This window comes from Bombina bombina, chromosome 8, assembly GCF_027579735.1.
Source record: "Bombina bombina isolate aBomBom1 chromosome 8, aBomBom1.pri, whole genome shotgun sequence".
NCBI lineage: Eukaryota > Metazoa > Chordata > Amphibia > Anura > Bombinatoridae > Bombina > Bombina bombina.
This window is the reverse complement of record NC_069506.1, coordinates 136,048,502-136,063,267: the sequence shown is the minus strand read 5'-3', so window position 1 is coordinate 136,063,267 and position 14,766 is coordinate 136,048,502.

Genomic DNA, 14,766 nt, shown 5'->3' with positions numbered 1-14,766 from the left:
AGGGTTAAAAAGCAGAGTTGAGAGGTCCCAACGCTGCTTTTTAACGCCCGCTGGTATTACGAGTCTTGCAGGTACAGGTGTACCGCTCACTTTTTCAGGCAGACTCGAAAATACCGTAAATTCACTTACGTCAATTGCGTATCCTATATTTTCAATGGGATTTTCCTAACGCCGGTATTACGAGTCTTCCTAAAAGTAAGCGGTAGACCCTCTTCTGTCAAGCCTGGTACATTTGAAAGTCAGTAGTTAAGAGTTTTATGGGCTAACGCCATAGTATAAAACTCTTAACTAAAGTGCTAAAAAGTACACTAACACCCATAAACTACCTATTAACCCCTAAACCGAGGCCCCCCCACATCGCAAACACTAAAATAAAAATTTTAACCCCTAATCTGCTGAACCAGACATCGCCGCCACTATAATAAATATATTAACCCCTAAACCGCTGCACTCCCGCCTCGCAAACACTAGTTACATTTTATTAACCCCTAATCTGCCATCCCTAACATCGCCAACACCTACCTACATTTATTAACCCCTAATCTGCCGCCCCCAACGTCGCCGCCACTATATTAAATGTATTAACCCCTAAACCTAAGTCTAACCCTAACCCTAACACCCCCTAACTTAAATATAATTTAAATAATTCTAAATAAAATTACTATTATTAACTAAATTATTCCTATTTAAAACTAAATACTTACCTATAAAATAAACCCTTAGATAGCTACAATATAACTAATAGTTACATTGTAGCTATCTCAGGCTTTATTTTTATTTTACAGGCAACTTTGTATTTATTTTAACTAGCTACAATAGTTATTAAATAGTTATTAACTATTTAATAACTACCTGGTTAAAATAAAGACAAAATTACCTGTAAAATAAAACCTAACCTTACAATTACAAGTTACAATTACACCTAACAATACACTATAATTAAATTAATTCCCTAAATTAACTACAATTAATTACAATTTAATACAATTATCTAAAGTACGAAAAAAAAAACCCACTAAATTACAGAAAATAATAAATAATTACAAGTTTTTTAAACTAATTACACCTAATTTAATCCCCCTAATAAAATAAAAAAGCCCCGCAAAATAATAAAAAGCCCTACCCTATACTAAATTACAAATAGCCCTTAAAAGGGCTTTTTGCGGGGCATTGCCCCAAAGTAATCAGCTCTTTTACCTGTAAAAAAAAGTACAATACCCCCCCAACATTAAAACCCACAACCCACACACCCAACCCTACTCTAAAACCCACCCAATCCCCCCTTAATAAAACCTAACACTAACCCCTTAAAGATCACCCTACCTTGAGAAGTCTTCACCCAACCGGGCCGAAGTCCTCAACGAAGCCGGGCGAAGTGGTACTCCAGACGGGCAGAAGTCTTCATCCAAGCCGGGAAGAAGAGGTCCTCCAGATGGGCAGAAGTCTTCATCCAGGCAGCATCTTCTATCTTCATCCATCCAGCGCGGAGCAGGTCCATTTTCAGGACATCTGACGTGGAGCATCCTCTTCCATCGACGTCGACTGTAGAATGAAGGTTCCTTTAAATGACATCATCCTAGATGGTGTCCCTTCAATTCCGATTGGCTGATAGAATTCTATCAGCCAATCGGAATTAAGGTAGAAAAAATCCTATTGGCTGATCCAATCAGCCAATAGGATTGAGCTCGCATTCTATTGGCTGTTCTAATCAGCCAATAGAATGTGAGCTCAATCCTATTGGCTGATTGGATCAGCCAATAGGATTGAACTTCAATCCTATTGGCTGATTGCATCAGCCAATAGGATTTTTTCTACCTTAATTCCGATTGGCTGATAGAATCCTATCAGCCAATCGGAATTGAAGGGACGCCATCTTGGATGATGTCATTTAAAGGAACCTTCATTCTACAGTCGACGTCGATGGAAGAGGATGCTCCGCGTCAGATGTCTTGAGGATGGACCCGCTGTGTGCTGGATGGATGAAGATAGAAGATGCCGTCTGAATGAAGACTTCTGCCCATCTGGAGGACCTCTTCTTCCCGGCTTGGATGAAGACTTCTGCCCGTCTGGAGGACCACTTCGCCCGGCTTCGTTGAGGACTTCGGCCCGGTTGGGTGAAGACGTCTCAAGGTAGGGTGATCTTCAAGGGGTTAGTGTTAGGTTTTATTAAGGGGGGGTTGGGTGGGTTTTAGAGTAGGGTTGGGTGTGTGGGTGGTGGGTTTTAATGTTGGGGGGTACTTTTTTTACAGGTAAAAGAGCTGATTACTTTGGGGCAATGCCCCGCAAAAAGCCCTTTTAAGGGCTATTTGTAATTTAGTATAGGGTAGGGCTTTTTATTATTTTGGGGGGCTTTTTATTTTATTAGGGGGATTAGATTAAGTGTAGTTAGTTTAAAAAACTTGTAATTATTTTATTATTTTCTCTAATTTAGTGGTTTTTTTTCGTACTTTAGATAATTGTATTTAATTGTAATTAATTGTATTTAATTATAGTGTAGTGTTAGGTGTAATTGTAACTCAGGTTAGGTTTTATTTTACAGGTAAATTTGTCTTTATTTTAACTAGGTAGATATTAAATAGTTAATAACTATTTAATAACTATTCTACCTAGTTAAAATAAATACAAACTTGCCTGTAAAATAAAAATAAGCTAGCTACAATGTAACTATTAGTTATATTGTAGCTAGCTTAGGGTTTATTTTATAGGTAAGTATTTAGTTTTAAATAGGAATAATATAGATAATAATTGTAAGTTTTATTTAGATTTATTTAAATTATATTTAAGTTAGGCGGTGTTAGGGTTAGGCTAGACTAAATTTAGAATAGTGGATGCAATGTTGGGGGCGGCAGATTAGGGGTTAATAAATATAATGTAGGTGTCGGCGATGTTAGGGCCAGCAGATTAGGGGTTCATAGGTATAATGTAGGTGGCGGCAGTGTCCGGAGCGGCAGATTAGGGGTTAATAATATAATTTAGGTGTCGGCGATGTCGGGGGCTGCAGATTAGGGGTTAATAAATGTAATATTAGAGGTATTTAGACTCGGGTGTTAGGGTGTTAGGGTGTTAGGTGTAGACATAAAATGTATTTCCCCATAGGAATCAATGGGGCTGCGTTAGGAGCTGAACTCTGCTTTTTTGCAGGTGTTAGGTTTTTTTCAGCCGGCTCTCCCCCATTGATTCTTATGGGGAAATCGTGCACGAGCACGTTTAGCCAGCTCACCGCTACCGTAAGCAGCACTGGTATTACAGTGAGATGTGGAGCTAAATTTTGCTCTCCGCTCACTTTTCTGCGGCTAACACCGGGTTTGTAAAAACCTGTAATACCAGCGTTGTTTGTAGGTGAGCGGTGAGCATAAACTGCATGTTAGCACCACACAGCTTTACCGACAAAACTCGTAATCTAGCTGATAGTATTTTTAGAATGTTACAAAGTATATAAACCATTCCCAAGTGTATAAAACTCAAAATATTTTGGTATTTAAGATATACCTATGGGATTACACAAATGGCTATATTTTATCTAGTATTATGATTTATATAAACCTATGGGATTACACAAATGGCTATATGTTGTCAGATATTGTGACTTCAAGAAGGAAATATTCTGATGCTTGCCCTTAATTGTCTAGCTTGAGAATAATAGAGTTTAGATTTATATATGGGTCTTTCAGGTATACATCAAAGAGAGACAGGTATGGAGTTTGAATCACATATTAATATTTTGTAGGGGTATACAGTTTTTCTTTTCTTCTACTTATTTTAGAGGGGACTACAGTAAATGCGCAATTTCAAAGTCGGCATTTAGACCCTTAGGGTGAATACTGTTACTGTCTAGCTCAAAGATCCATTTGTATTCAGCACAGAGGAGATTTTTTTCAACATTACCTCCCCTCCAGTCTTTTTGTACTTTTTGCAGTCCCATAAATGTTAGGACTTTTATATCTCCTTTGTGTATTTCTTTAAAGTGTTTATACAGAGGAACATCATTTGCATTCCCCTCGATTTGGAGGAGATCCTCCCTGATGCAGTCCTTTAAAAACCTACTTGTTTGACCTACATATTGTAGTCCACATAAGCATTCTAATAAGTATATTACTCCTTTATCTTTGCAATGGATCAATTGATTAACTTTAAATTTTTCTTTTGTGATGTGTGATTCCAAGGAGTTTTTCTTTAGGCCATGCTTACAGGCTTTACATTTATAGCATGGAAAGAAGCCTTTAAGTATATCACCTTGAACTCCTTTTGTTGGGTAGGCCTGATTCCTCCTGATAGTTGGTGCCAGAATGGTTTTTACGTTTTTTTGTGTTCCTGTATATGAAATGGGGTTTATTGCTCAGCTTATCCCCTATAATGTTATCCTCTTTAAGAATATTCCAATGTATTTTTATAATTCTTTTAATTTTATGTTTGTCTTGGCTGCATTCTGTTATAAAGGGGACATCCAAAATTTGTTGATTAGTAGGAACCTCCTTTATTTTGTAGCTAAGTAGAGTGCTTCTATCAATTTTTTCAACTTCTTCTACAGCAGTATTGACCACGTCTGTTTTGTGACCTCTTTCTTTAAAGCGATCCAGTAGGATTTTGGATTGTATTCGCCATTCTTCTGGTTGGGAACAGTTTTTCTAAACCCTCATGAGTTGTCCTTTGGGTATATTATTAATCCAATTTTTGTGGTGGCAGGTTTTTTGGTGGAGGTAATTGCTGCAATCTACTGGTTTGAAGAAAGTAGAGGTATTAATGACTCCTTTATGGGAGTCAGTTGTCAAATCTAAGAAGTTTATTTGGTTGTAGGATTATTGATGTGTAAACTTCAGATTTAATCCATTATTATTCATTACACTAAGGGTGTGATTTATGTCCTCGAGACTGCCCTTCCATATTATTAAGATGTCATCAATGTACCTGCGATAGAGGACCAAGTCCGCACCAGCTGGGCACGAGTCCCAAAAGATGGATTCCCATCTACCCATATACAGTATAAGTTAGCATAGTTTGTGCGAACTTGGTCCCCATCGCGGTACCACATCTTTGTTTATAGAATTTCCCATGGAAATGGAAATAGTTGTGAGTGAGTATATGGTCTATTCCATTAAGAATAAATTAAGAATAAATTCCTTCTGTACTGAAGATATAGTATTATCCTTCTCCAGATAATACTCTACTGGTTTTAGACCTTCGGAATGGGGGATACATGTGTACAGAGAAGTCACATCGCATGTAACCCAAATACTATTTTTTCCAGGTTATTTTACTCAAAGTATTTAACACTTTGGTTGAATCTCTGAGGAAAGATGGTAATGCTTTAACATATGTTTGTAGATGTTTATCTATGTAGGCTGATAAATTGCTGGTTAAGGAACCAATACCTGAAATTATTGGTCTCCCAGGTGGGTTGCTTATATTTTTATGAATCTTTGGTAACTGATAGAAGACCGGTATTTTGGGAAAAACTGTAGTGAGGTAGTTGAATTCTTTGGAATTTAAAATTCCTTCTTTGGCTTCTGATAGTAATCTATCTAGTTGTTTTTTGTATGTAGTCGTTGGATTACCTTCAAGTACTTCATAGGTGGTGCTGTCTTGTATGATTCTTAAAGATTCTCTAGTATTGTCTTCTTTATTCAAGACCACTAGCCCTTCACCCTTATCGGTGGGTTTGAGAATTATATCCTGATTGGATTCAAAAGTTTTAATGGTCTCCATTTGTTTTTTGGTAAAATTGTATTTACAGTTGCTCTTTCGACTCAACTTTCTGATGTCATTACAGATTAGTATTTCAAAAGTTTCGATGGACGTACCTTTGCTTGTAATAGGGTAGAAGGTGGATTTAGGCTGTAGATGAGTGTGAATAAAGGCATTATTTTTGTGTGAAGGTGGATTGTAAGAGGTTCCCCGAAGGTGCTTTGAGAAAAAATCTTTTCAGCTTAAGTTTTCTAACCAAATCTTTGGCACTTAGATATGTTTGGAATTTATCCAACTTTGATGTTGGGGCAAAGGAAAGCCCAAAGCTAAGAACTTCTTTGTCCTTTTCATATAGGGGAACTTTACTGAGATTGAAAATACCTTTATGCGTATCTGAAACAGGTAAATTGGAGCCTGAAGCTTTATGGTAGGCTGAGATATTAGTAGTATCTGTTTCATTAGAAGATGTATGTTTATTCTCATAATTGGACTTTGGTTTGTTTATTCTTCTTCCTCCTCTTCTTCCTCTATGAGGCGCCTTTTTGGAGTGCCTATATTTTCCAGTGATTCACCCTTCCTTTTTGTAGTTTGAACAACTCTGTTCGGATTTGAGACTTCGCCTAAAAAAGGACTTCTTGTGGGAATGGAGATGTTTGAGATGTCTACTCTTGGGTGATTACTGCTATTGTTTGTAGCTTGAAGAGGGCTGAATCTATTGGAAGCTCTTTTAAAATTATCTCTCCAATTTGGGTATATGTATCTAGGAGTTCCCTCTTGTCTCCAATTAGGGTTGTACAGGGGGGTTCCCTCTTGATTTCCATTAGTCTTATATATATTAAAATTATGGTAGAGGTTATTGTGATTTGTCATGTGTGTGCATCCTGGTGGATAAAAGTGCTCATCTCTGGAATGTTGAAATGGCGAGTAGTTGTTTCTCAACTGTTTGGTTTCTGGGTAATAGTCATATGTATTGTATTGGTTTTCATACATTTGGTCAGAATTAAGGTGATTCTGATGACCATAATTATAGTGCTTGCTATGATATTCTCTTGTGTGGCTCCTATAATTGGGCCCTGAAGTAGGATAAGTAGAAATATTCTGGTACATAGAATGTTTATTGTGTATATAGTCCCTATTGTTTGGTCTATGGTGTATACCTGAGTATGTCCCATTGAAGTTCCCTGTCAGAGTGTCATTGGGAACTTGTTCTGTAGGTATAGGGTCAGCTTTGGCATTATTTTTAGCTGCCACATCTCTATTTAATTTCTTTGTCTTTTTAGACATGTTCCCATCTTTAAAAAGTATTTATTCTACTATATGTTATCTAATTTTTCTTTAAATGTTTTAGATAGTTTAAATGACTCAAACATATGCCTAGATTATGAGTTTTGCGGTAACAGGGGTGCGTTGCAAACAAGCCTTTTTTTCCAGGGCTCACTTTAAACAATGCTGGTATTACAAGTTTTCTGAATGGCTGCGTTAGCCTCAGAAAAGTGAGCATTGAGCAAATTTAGCTCCACATCTCACTGTAATACCAGCACTGCTTACGGTAGTGGTAAGCTGGCTAAAACGTGCTCGTGCACAATTTCCCCATAGGAAACAATGGGGCTGAGACGGCTGGAAAAAACCTAACACCTGCAAAAAAGCAGCGTCCAGCTTCTAACGCAGCCCCATTGTTTCCTATGGGAAAATACTTTCTATGTCTACACCTAACACCCTAACATGAACCCCGAGTCTAAACACCCCTAATCTAACACTTATTAACCCCTAATCTGCCGTCCCCGACATCGTCGCCACCTGCATTATACTATTAACCCCTAATCTGCCGCTCCCGGACACCGCCGGCCACCTACATTATACCTATAAACCCCTAATCTGCTGCCCCTAACATCGCTGACACCTACATTATATTTATTAACCCCTAATCTGCCACCCCCCGACATCGTAGCCACCTGCATTATACTATTAACCCCTAATCTGCCGCTCCGGACACCGCCGCCACCTACATTATACCTATGAACCCCTAATCTGCTGCCCCTAACATCGCCGACACCTACATTATATTTATTAACCCCTAATCTGCCGCCCCCCAACGTCACCGCCACCTACCTACAATTATTAACCCCTAATCTGCCACCCCAATGTCGCCGCTACTATATTAAATGTATTAACCCCTAAACCTAAGTCTAACCCTAACACCCCCTAACTTAAATCTAATTTAAATAAATATAAATAAAATTACTATAATTAAATAAATTAATCCTATTAAAAACGGACAATAAAAGGTAAGATGACACCACTAAACTTGTGTTATATTAAAAAGTATCTTTTATTAAAAAAACATAAAATTAAAATTTTAAAAAAGTAAAAAATAACAACAAGTAGTGGTCAAGGGGGTAATCCCCTATAATGCAACGCGTTTCTCGGCACTAAAGGGCAGTTTCCTCAGGCATGTACACACTTTACCTCTAACCTGCTATTTAAACCTTTGTATCACCAGTAAACAATTAATTAAGGAACAACGCCCATAGGGGGCATGTCCAACAAGCACATGTTATACATTATTCAAAACAAACAAACCCACATTATTCTTATACATAAGAAATCCTATTAGAATATTCAAAATATATCATTATATTTGTTGAACCTAAATTGCAACCATATCAGTCACCATTTAAAATAATACTAAATATATTACAGCTAGATTACGAGTTTTGCTTTAAAAGGGGTGCGGTACTAACTTGCAAGTTATTGTCACCGCTCACTTCCCTTCAGCGCTGGTATTTCAGGTTTTAAAAAAAACTGTGTTATCAGGCAAAACATGAGCTTCGATGAGGACTTCTGCCGCTTCGTTAAGGATAGATGTCGGTCCTTCAAAAACTGTAAGTGGATCTTCGGGGGTTAGTGTTAGGCTTTTTTAAGCATTTATTGGATGGGTTTTATTTTTAGATTAGGGGTTTGGGCACTTAAAAAAAAGAGCTAAATGCCCTTTTAAGGGCAATGCCCATCCAAATGCCCTTTTCAGGGCAATAAGGAGCTTACATTTTTTTAGTTAGGATTTTATTTGGGGGGTTGGTTGTGTGGGTGGTGGGTTTTACTGTTGGGGGTTGTTTGTATTTTTTTTACAAGTAAAAGAGCTGATTTATTTGGGGCAATGCCCCGCAAAAGGCCTTTTTAAGGGATATTGGTAGTTTAGTTTAGGCTAGGGTTTTTTTATTTTGGGGGCTTTTTTATTTTGATAGGGCTATTAGATTAGGTGTAATTAGTTTAAATATCTGATAATTAATTTTTTTATTTTGTGTAATTTAGTTTTTGATTTTTTAATTTAGGTAATTGTATTTAATTTAGGTAATTAATTTAATTGTAGTGTAAGGTTTGGTGTTAGTGTAAGACAGGTTAGGTTTTATTTTACAGGTACATTTTTATTTATTCTAGCTAGGTAGTTATTAAATAGTTAATAGCTATTTACTAACTATTCTACCTAGTTAAAAGAAATACAAACTTGCCTATGAAATAAAAATAAACCCTAAGCTAGATACAATGTAACTATTAGTTATATTGTAGCTAGCTAAGGGTTTATTTTACAGGTAAGTATTTAGTTTTAAATAGGAATTATTTAGGTAATGATAGTAGGTTTTATTTAGATTTATTTTAATTATATTTAAGTTAGGGGGGTGTTAGGGTTATGCTTAGGTTTAGGGGTTAATAAATTTAGTACAGTGGCGGCGACGTAGGGGTCGGCAGATTAGGGGTTAATAATATTTAACTAGTGTTTGCGATGCGGGAGTGTGGCGGTTTAGAGGTTAATATGTTTATTATAGTGGTGCCGATGTCCGGAGCGGCAGATTAGGGGTTAAAATTTTATTTTAGTGTTTGTGATGCGGGAGGGCCTCGGCTTAGGGGTTAATAGGTAGTTTATGGGTTTTAGTGTACTTTTTAGCACTTTAGTTATGAGTTTTATGCTACAGATTTATTGCGCAAAACTCATAACTACTGACTTTCAGTTTACTGTATGGATCTTGAAATTTTAGGCTGTACCATTTACTTTTTGGCCTCCCAGGCAGACTCGTAATACTGGCGCAAAAGAAGTCCTATTGAAAAAGGACCTTTTGAAAGTTGCAGTAATTACTTGCGTTAAGGTCAAAAAAGTGCGCAGTGCCCCTAAACTACCAGCGGTAGTGAAAGAGCCTTAACGCTGCTTTTTCACTCATACCGCAAAACTCATAATCTACTCGTTAGTTATTTGTGAATACATTATTACTTTCTTTTTTTTAAACATATGTTGTGGTTTTACTCATTTTACCTTTGTTACAAGATCACATTCTATTTAACATCCAACATTAGGTAGGTGTTCAGTTTTTCTATAGATCATTCAATTTTGAGCCATTATCATTTAGTATTACTGATTTTACCTTTGTTTTAAAAGCGCATCCTGTTTGTGAACCATTATCGCTTGGTGTTATTATTTTACTACTTTTACCTTCATGGTGTCCATTGTTATATGTGTATTCAGTTCCTCAATGGTATTTTTCTATTATGATCGATCAACACTTTGTGTCTTCAATCTACAAATGAACCATAACATATTCTGCTACTACTTCGACACCCCAATGGTTAATAGCCAATCCTCATTTCCTACACTTTCTGAACGGGTTATGACAGCCAATCATAAGCAGGTTCTTATCCTTACATTGGTCTGTAATTGAGCTATCAATTGTTCACCTATGTGCCAATGGTCCAATCAATGGGACTCAAACAATGTCAGAACATCATTGGTGCACGTGACCGCAAACCAATGGGGCTCAAACAGTGTCAGAGCATTATCGGTACACATGACTACAAACAGCCAATTAGATGATCATTACGTTCCTCTTTAGTAACAGGCACAGTGTTATTGATATTTGAGATCAAATGTACGAAAATGATCAACCCGGGCATCATAAGCATAACACCACAAGAGGCTCATAGGATCACTACAGTATGTTAATACTGTTAGTAATATCCGTTATTGCGATGTTTATGTTAATATTATATATAACCAAAAGGCCATCTCTCAATTTCTCCCAAATAAACCTCTAAATACAATCAGTGATCACTAAAAAGTGCTTAATATTATCTATCTTGTTATTATATATATATATATATATATATATATATATATATATATTGCATTATTTTATCTCAATAGTTTTTGGCAATTTAATACTGTATGAGCTTGTCTCAATCTATACCTATATGTGTCATCTAAACTAAGAAAACATGTGATAGTGCAATTGTATTATTAACTTGTGTGCTTATACTAAATAATTACTATGCGTGTATGCTTATGAACTTGTAAATAATAAATATGAATAATTCATACTATTAGCCAACGTGTAAATAATTTTATAAATGTTTTTAAACAAAAATAAAATTGTTTCAGTAATGCCCTCTATAAAGACATTAATCCCTGTATGTGACCCGTTGATCACAAAAAAATTCTACTTGATGTTGCAAGTGTATTATTACGCTATGTGCTTGTGAAGTAGTATGCTATGTGTTACAAAATATAAGTGTCGTGTATCTAACAATCTGCAATGTATCACATAAGCCCAATTGTCAACTTTATAATGCAGTACATCTCACCCTGATGGGAAAAAATACTATTGAATGTACCATTAACTTGTTTGACCTCATAGTATGCACATCCGTGGAAGAGGAGTGATGTATGACACAATTAAGTAGTCATAAATGAACTTATGAAGTTCTTCAAGTATAGATCAATAAATTATTATGTAGATCTATTATTTGGTTCATACTGGGACTCTTGTCCAGAAGGGGCATTAGTCCAAAGATTTATAAATGGGAGAGAGAAATGCTGGTGCTACTTGATAAGAAAGAGTACCCAAAAAATCAACAATGCCAATCAAAAAGCTGCTAAATCTAGAACTTTGTTTAGGCCAGAGGGAAACAAAGATTGGAATTGATATATCCAATATGTTTTCCCTCTGGCGCAGACGGGTATATCTATTATAGCCCACAGCACTAGGGACATTTTCAAGAGGAGTCATTTTAAAGCTGTGGTGACACCCATTGTGTTGTATTATGCTATGTCTAGAGACGCTATGTTTCATGGAGCGTTGTTTAATATTTCTCCAGTGCTTGCTCCATCTAGTGCAGATTGTCCTCCAGGTGCGGCCCAAGTATTGCAGGCCACATATGCAGGTCAAAACGTAAATAACAAAATTATTGCCACAGTTAATATGGCTCTTTAGAGCTATAGTTTCTCCTGTGGCATGGCATACTACTGACTTACTCCCATGCGCTATATATTGACACATATAACATCTACTTTTGTAGCATCTATAAGATCCTATTTTGCTCTTATTTGAATGGGAAAGATTTTTCTTACATATATTTGTCCATTTTGCTATTACCACCTTGCTAGGGGCTAACTTTTAATTAAGAGTCGGTGCTTTACGAAACACCAATCTTGGATTATTGTCAAGGATATTTTTGAGATACGGATCTTTCAGGATTATAGGCCAATAATTATTCAAAATTTATCTGATATGTTTATGTTCCGAATTATATTGTGTGATAAATGCTGGGTTATCCAAGTTTCTCTTTTTCTTGTTTTTTTTTAGTTAGTATTTTATTTGGGGGGTTGGTTGTGTGGGTGGTGGGTTTTACTGTTGGAGGGGGTGTTTGTATTTTTTTCACAGGAAAAAGAGCCGATTTCTTTGGGGCAATGCCCTGCAAAAGGCCTTTTTAAGGACTATTGGTAGTTTAGTTTAGGATAGGGTTTTTTTATTTGGGGGGGGGGGGCTTTTTTATTTTGTTAGGGCTATTAGATTAGGTGTAATTAGTTTAAAGATCTGTAATTTGTTTTTTATTTTCTGTAATTTAGTGTTTATTTTTGTGATTTAGCTAATTTAATTTAATTTATATAATTGTATTTAACGTAGGTAATTGTATTTAATTATAGTGTAAAGTTAGGTGTTATTGTAACTTAGGTTATGTTTTATTTTACAGGTAAATTTGTATTTATTTTAGCTAGGTAGTTATTAAATAGTTAATAACTAGTCTACCTAGTTAAAATACATACAAACTTGCCTGTAAAATAAAAATAAACCCTAAGCTAGCTATAATGTAACTATTAGTTATATTGTAGCTAGCTTAGGGTTTATTTTATAGGTAAGTATTTAGTTTTAAATAGGAATAATGTAGCTAATGATAGTAATTTTATTTAGATTTATTTAAATTATATTTAAGTTAGGAGGTGTTAGGGTTAGACTTAGGTTTAGGGGTTAATAAATTTAATATAGTGGCGGTGACGTTGGGGACGGCAGATTAGGGGTTAATAAACGTAGGTAGGTGGCGGCGATGTTGGGGGCAGCAGATTAGGGGTTAATAAATATAATGTAGGTTGCTGCGATGTCCGGAGCGGAACATTAGGGGTTAATAAGTATAATGTAGGTAGCGGTGATGTTAGGGGCAGCAGATTAGGGGTTTATAATATTTAACTAGTGTTTGAGAGGCGGGAGTGCGGCGGTTTAGGGGTAAATATGTTTATTCTAGTGGTGGTGATGTCCGGAGTGGCAGATTAGGGGTTAAAATTGTTATTATAGTGTTTGCGATGCGGGAGGGCCTCGGTTTAGGGGTTAATAGGTAGTTTATGGGTGTTAGTGTACTTTTTAGCACTTTAGTTATGAGTTTTATGCTACGACGTTGTAGTGTAAAACTCATAACTACTGACTTTAAAATGCGTTGGGGATCTTGGAGGTAGAGGGTGCACCGATTACTTTTTGGCCTCCCAGGACAGACTCGTAATACCGGCTCTATGGAAGTCCCATAGAAAAAAGACTTTACGAAGTTTACGTAAGTCGGTTTGCGGTAAGGCAAAAAAGTTTGCGGTGCCCCTTAACCTGCAAGACTAGTAATACCAGCGGTGGTGAAAAACCAGCGTTAGGACCTGTTAATGCTGTTTTTTCAGCCTACCGCACAACTCGTAATCTAGCCAAAAGTGTTTTGTTGCACCTGTTACCATCCTGCCTCTCTCTATGTCATTCAGATGTTCACGTATCCTGACCCGGGTCTCCCGTGTCGTACCCCCTACATATTGTTTTTCTCACGAGGTACAGGTTATCATATACACTGCATATTCTGATTGACAATTGGTACAGAAGTTACAATCAAAAACCTGTTGTGTATAGAGTGACTGAAACACCTTGCTTGTCAATGTATGATTACATGCTATGCAGCTATGTGTTCCGCACTTAAAATTACCTTTACAGGTAAGCCAGCTGTTCTGTTTCTTAGGTTTTCTTAATGCACTGGTTGAAACCAGATTCCCTATTGTTATATTCCTTTTAGAGACAAAATGGCAACCCTTATCTATAACATTCTTGAGTAATTAATTTGCTTTAAGGATAGGTAGATTTCTCTTAATGGTATTACACACTTCCCTATATTGGTTGGAATAAGTGGTAATAAAATAAATCTCACTGTCTGTTTGTTATTTACACTCTTTCTACTCAGTTTGGGTTTAAGTAGGTCTGTTCTCTGTATTTTTAGGACCTTCATATATGCCTTTCTGATTGGCCCATCTGGGTAACCACTGCTTTTAAGTTTACTCCATAATACCCTGCTTGCAGCCAGAAACTCTTCCTCTTCTGAGAAGTTCCTCTTAATTCTTATGAACTGCCCCTTAGCCACTCCATAGTTCATGTGGCAAGGATGACAGCTCCTGGCATGGAGCAGGGCATTCATGGTTATTGGTTTGACATAAAGTGTCGCCTTCCAATTCTATGTCAAGGTAAGCCACCTTGTATTTATTGTATACAGCAGTAAATTGGAGACCCACTCTATTAGGGTTTAAAAAAATCCACAAACTGATGAAATTCAGATTCAGTCCCTGACCATACCAGTAAGAGGTCCTCAATGTACCGCTTGTATGCAATGACAGATTCTCTATAATGATTAGCACCTGCATAGACGTGCAACATATAGATGTTGGCAAAAGCTGGGGCAAATGTTGCCCCCCATAGCTGTCCCATGTCTCTGCAGATAGAATACACCATTAAATTCAAAATAATTATGTGT